Raw genomic sequence first — 6,566 nt, forward strand, 5'->3', positions numbered from 1 at the left:
CAACTATAATATGCAAAGAATGAGTGATGCCGGTATACCTCCCCCCAAGCTTAGGCTTTTGGCCTAAGTGGAGTTCAATCCCATGGTGCCCATGAAGTAGCACCTCCGTAGTACGACGAAGATGGATCCTGTTCTGGGTATGTGCTGGAAGAAGCACCAGGATACGTGACGGTGTAGTCGTAGGAGGGCTCGGCGTCCTCGGAGTCATGCTGCTGGTGGAAGCCATGTATCTTCAGTTGCTCATCCACCTCCTCCTTGGAGCGCGACCACGGTTTCCTATGAATAGTGAACAAATCTGGCTGCGGCAAAGGGATTTCCCTCTCATCCCCGTCAGTAAACAACATTCTATAGACCATATTATCTAAACTAGAGTCAGTTGTAACAAATTGATGACTCTTCATAGCAGCAATATCAAGCCTTATAGGGGTTAATTTCACATCAGTAGGGTCAAGAGGAAGATCTAAATATGCTAAAATGCGTGATGCAATAATTCCTCCAAAAATAGGCCCCTTGTTAGACAAACGGCGAGCAACAAGAGCACCAAGATGATAAGGTGTCTCTCCAGTAAGTGCAGCAATCAAGAAAGCAAGATGATAGCTAGAAATATTGCTAGTGTTCTCCCTACCAAGAATACTAGTAGCAAGGTAATAAGCCAAATATCTAATGGCGGGGAGTTGAATGTTTCTTATCTTGCCACGCTGAATGGTGCGGCAGTCATCATTGGTGATATCTCGATAGAGCTCCAGCAAAGCCTTGGGATTGTCCTCGATCTTCTTCACTGTACCTACAGGGGCAATAGCCAATGCAGTACAAAAATCCTTCAACTTCATAGTAATATGATCACCATAAATCCTGAATGCAACCGTTGGGTGATAGTGCTTGTTGTTGAACTGAAAGCTCTCAACAAAGATTTTGGTTAGCATGTGGTATTGCTCCTTCTCATCTTCCATATAGGCGGTTAAGCCCGCATTACCAACTAGGACCAAGAAATCATCCAGCAACCCTGCATTACTCAAATATCAAAACATGGAAAAGATGAAGCGTTAGGGACTCCATTGTCCTCTTCGGCTTCGAAGCTTGGCGCGATGACGTCCTCATTATAGGATCGCCTGAATCGAGTGGCGGTCCTAGAGGGCCTTCCCGTGCTTGTCGTCTCTCTCTCAAACACTTCTCCAAAGTTATAATTATCCATCTTCCTTTTCTGAAATTTTCAACAAACATTATAAAATTTGATTTGGTGACATATAATTGAGGGAAACTACTATAGGAACTTGCTAGAGTACTAAACATTCATCAAAACTAATTCTTACAACTTAGAACAAGCATGCAAGCTCACTAAACATGTTACCTACAGCAGCAAAATATTCAAGATATACTCAACCAAACAAAATTCTACTTGGATAATCGGAGGAGTCACATACCGGAGAGCAAATGTGCCAAATTTCAGACAAAAATCTGGGCTGAGCAAAGAGATCGAGAAATCTTGAGCTCTTGGGAAGAAACGCGAGTGAGAGAAAGCTGGTGCGAGTTTTTTCGGGAAAGAGAAGATAATGGGAGGAAGAGATGAAGTGGTGGGGCAAGGAGGGGCCCACACACCAGGGTGGCGCGCCCCCCTTGCTGGCCGCGCCGGCCTGTGGGGTGCCACCCTGGGGTGCCCCACTGGTCATCCCAGTGCTCCTGTGTGCCTCTTCGAAAAATAAGACCAACGGTATAATTTTTGTGAATTTTTGAAAACTTTGAAAAATGCACATTTCTGGGTATTAAATTTATTATTACTGGGCAGAAAAAGATTTTGAAATCTCTATACAACTAAAGAACTTTGCAAAACAAAAGTACTACAGCAAGTAGAACAAGTGGAGGAAGAAAGAGATGTTGTTTACCTCCTCTATGCATATAATAAGTATTTGTTAACAAGGTTGATCAAGTCTTGCCACCAAATAAATTTTACACAGCATAAGAAGAAATAAACCTCAAATCAATCATGTTACCTTGAATTGTATTGATATGGATCCAATCATAATATTTTGGTATCCTTCTTTAGGTTCATATATAGGACAATCAATAGCTCCAACTTTGATAGTTCTCACATTAGAAATGGTATTAACTCCACATACTTTATCAATCCTCTTGGGGAAATAAACAATATGCTCCTTCTCATCAACATTGAAAGTAACTTTTCCTTTATTGCAATCAATAAGAGCCCCTGCTGTGTTAAGAAAAGGTCTCCCAAGAATAATAGACATATTATCATCTTCAGGCATTTCCAACATAACAAAATCAGTTAATATCAAGCAGTTATTAGTAACTTGAACAGGAACATCCTCACATATACCAACAGGAATAGCAGTAGATTTATCAACCATTTGCAAAGATATATCAGTCGGTATCAACTTATCTAAATAAAGTCTCTTATAAAGAGAAAAAAGCATAACACTAACACCCGCTCCCAAATCACATAGAGCAGTTCTAACATAATTATTCTTAATAGAACAAGGAATAGTCGGTATACCTGGGTCGCCCAACTTCTTTGGAACTTTGCCATTGAAAGAGTAATTAGCAAGCATAGTGGAAATCTCCTCATTAGGAATTTTCCTTTTGTTAGAGACAATATCTTTCATATATACTTTGAATAAGGAGGCAATTTAATAGCATCAGTCAAAGGGATTTGCAAGAATAAAGGTTTCATCCAATCGCAAAATTTATTATAGTGTTCTTCTTCCTTTGATTTTAGTTTCTTAGCAGGAAAAGGCATTTGCTTTTGAACCCAAGGTTCTCTTTCATTACCATGTTTCTTAGCAGTAAAATCTTCCTTAGTATACTTTTTATTTTTAGCATGCTTTTCAGGTTCATCTTCAACTTCTTCTTTATCAGAAGCATCATTCTTATCATTATCTTTATCATGTTCATTACCACTTTCATTTTCAGCATCAGAAATAGAAATACTATTAGGATCATTAACAGGTTCAGAGGATTCTACAACATTTTTATGTTTCTTCTTCTTTTTCTTAGAAGGAGCACTAGGTTCAATTCGTTGAGAATCTTGTTCAACTCTTTTGGGATGCCCTTCAGGATATAGAGGATCCTGGGTAGAGACACCGCCTCTAGTTGTTACTTCATAAGAATGTTTTTCTTTAGAACTATTTTTAACAAGTCATTTTGCACTTTAGTGAGTTGATCAATTTGAATTTGAATCATATGAAAATGTTTAACAAGCATCTTAACATCATTGGAGGTTCTCTCCACAATATCATGCAAATTGCTAATAGCTTGAGAATTTTCCATTAAATGATTCTCTACTCTCATATTAAAATTTTCTTGCTTAACAATATAATTATCAAACTCATCTAAGCATTGAGCAGGAGGTTTTGAATACGGAATATCTTCCCTAGTAAAGCGTTGAAGAGAATTTACCTCAATCATGGATGAAGGGGGAATTATCCTGCATAAATCTTCTATGGGAGGTAAGTTCTTCACATCTTCAGATTTAATAGCCTTCTCCTTAAGAGATTTCTTGGCTTCCCTCATATCTTCATCATTTAATTTAATTAAACCCCTCTTCTTCAATATTGGCGTCGGAGTTGGTTCCGGTGTAGTCCAATCATCATGATTCCGGCCTATTTTAGCCAATAATTCTTCAGCTTCGTCTGGAGTTCTTTTCCTGAAAACACAACCAGCACAACTATCCAAATATGCTCTAGACTCAACGGTTAGTCCACTATAAAATATATCAAGTAAATCATGTTTTTCCAGATCATGTCCAGGTCGAGCTCTGATAAGAGAGCCCATGCTTCAGGCAATTTCTCTGCATCGTCCTTTAATGAGAAAGGGAAAATTTTAGCAACAACATAAGTACGCATCTTGACATCATCAGAAAACAAGCTACTCAAAGTAGAAAGTTCATTCATGTGTTCTACAGCACTTTCTTTTTCAGTACCACAAAAGGGTGTTTTCTCAACAATAGCTATATGAGATAAATCAAGAGAAAAATCATAATCTTTATCCTTAATGCTTATAGGAGATGTGGCAAATTTAGGATCAAGAGACAGCTTATATCTAATAGTATGTTGTGCAAGCAACTTTTTATTTTTCCTTGCATCAGTAGTAGCATTGCATTTATCAATAAAATCATCATCAAGTTCCACATAATCTTCATCAGGATCATCACTAGAGTATTCAACAGACTCAGGTGAATTAACAGGTGTAGCAGTATTTTCATTAGGAGTTTAAGTATTTTCAATTTGTCTAGACCTAGCAATTGTAGCATCTAGAAAAGATCCCAATGAACCACTATCATCAAGCACAGCAGAAACATCATCAATATTATAAGAATTTTCAGATTCAGCAGAAGTACCAGCAAGTGAAGCTTGTGGTGGTGAAACAAGTTGACTTATCACAGACGGTGAATCAAGAGCAGCAGAGGTACTCAGAGTTGTACCTTTTCTTGTAGTAGATGGTAATATGGCAACTTTAGGATCGCGAGATTTACCCATGATGGAGAATTTGCAGCGAACAATATCAATCCAAGTGAACTTCCAAATAAAGCTATGTTCCCCGGCAACGGCGCCAGAAAATAGTCTTGATGACCCACAAGTATAGGGGATCGCAACAGTCTTCGCGGGAAGTAAAACCCAATTTATTGATTCGACACAAGGGGAGACAAAGAATACTTGAAAGCCTTAACAGCGGAGTTGTCAATTCAGCTGCACCTGGAAACAGACTTGCTCGCAAGAGTTTATCAGTAGTAACAGTTTTATAGCAGCAGTAGTGAAATAACAACAGCAGTGGAATAAAGACAGCAGTAGTGATTATAGTAAACAGCAGGATTAAAATACTGTAGGCACAGGGATGGATGAACGGGCGTTGCATGGATGAGAGAAACTCATGTAACAATCAAAGCAGGGCATTTGCAGATAGTAATAAAATGGTGTCCAAGTACTAAGCAATCCATAGGCATGTGTTCCGTATATAGTCGTACGTGCTCGCAATGAGAAACTTGCACAACATCTTTTGTCCTACCGGCCGGTGGCAGTCGGGCCTCTAGGGAATCTACTGGAAATTAAGGTACTCCTTTTAATAGAGTACCGGAGCAAAGCATTAACACTCCGTGAACACATGTGATCCTCACATCACTGCCTTCCCCTCCGGTTGTCCCAATTTCTGTCACTTTGGGACCTCGGGTTCCGGACAGCGACATGTGTATACAACTTGCAGGTAAGATCATAAAACAATGCATATCATCATGAAACAATAACATGTTCAGATCTGAGATCATGGCACTCGGGCCCTAGTGACAAGCATTAAGCATAACAAGTTGCAACAATATCATCAAAGTACCAATTACGGACACTAGGCACTATGCCCTAACAATCTTATGCTATTACATGACCAATCTCATCCAATCCCTACCATCCCCTTCAGCCTACAGCGGGGGAATTACTCACACATGGATGGGGAAACATTGATGGTCGATGGAGAGGCGTCGGTGGTGATGATGGCGATGATCTCCAATTCCCCGTCCCGGCGGAGTGCCAGAACGGAGTTTCTGGTCCCGAGACGGAGTTTCGCGATGGTGGAGGCGTTCTGGATGGTTTCTGGCGACTTCGACTTCTCCTCTCTCGTTTTTAGATCGAAACCCTTAAGTAGTCTAGAGGGGGCGTCAGAGGCCGGCCGAAGGGGCCACACGCTAGGGCGGCGCGCCCCCCCTCCAGGCCGCGCCGGCCTGTTGTCTGGGGGGCCTGGGCCTCCCCCAGGTCTGCCCTTCTGGCTCCGTGATTCTTCTGGAAAAATAGTCCCTTCGACATAAATTCTGGGGATTTTCCTGAAAGTTGAATCTCTGCACAAAAACGAGACACCAGAGCAATTCTGCTGAAAACAGCGTTAGTCCGTGTTAGTTGTATCCAAAATACACAAATTAGAGGCAAAACAATAGCAAAAGTGTTTGGGAAAGTAGATACGTTTTGGACGTATCAAGCGCCCGTTCATCCATCCCTATGCCTACAATATTTTAATCCTGCTGTTTACTATAATCACTATTGCTGTCTTTATTACACTGCTACTTATATTTCACTACTGCTACTGCTATAAAACTGTTGCTACTGATAAACTCTTGCGAGCAAGTCTGTTTCCAAGTGCAGCTGAATTGACAACTCTGCTGTTAAGGCTTACAAATATTCTTTGGCTCCCCTTGTGTCGAATCAATAAATTGGGTTTTACTTCCCTTGAAGACTGTTGCGATCCCCTATACTTGTGGGTCATCAACTACTAGCACCTGCCCTTCCCAACCCATCGTAACCCTTGTCCCTCCACCTGCCGCCCCGCCCCTTGGCTGCTGCTCCACGGAAGGTTCCCCGTCGCAGGCTGGCGCCGCCGCTAGATCGAGTAGCAGCATCGTCGCATGCATCTCTCCAGGTGTGGTCTTCCAGTGCTACGTCTTATCACACTTCTCCTCCTTCCTCTCTTTCTCGCCCACTCTCTGTTGTGTCCGGTGAGATCTAGGTCTCCACTCCTTTCTCTTCGCCATGTTTCACTGAACAAATGATGGGGAGAATCCTCTGCTTCTTCTTCTG

Source organism: Lolium perenne, chromosome 2, assembly GCF_019359855.2.
Source record: "Lolium perenne isolate Kyuss_39 chromosome 2, Kyuss_2.0, whole genome shotgun sequence".
NCBI lineage: Eukaryota > Viridiplantae > Streptophyta > Magnoliopsida > Poales > Poaceae > Lolium > Lolium perenne.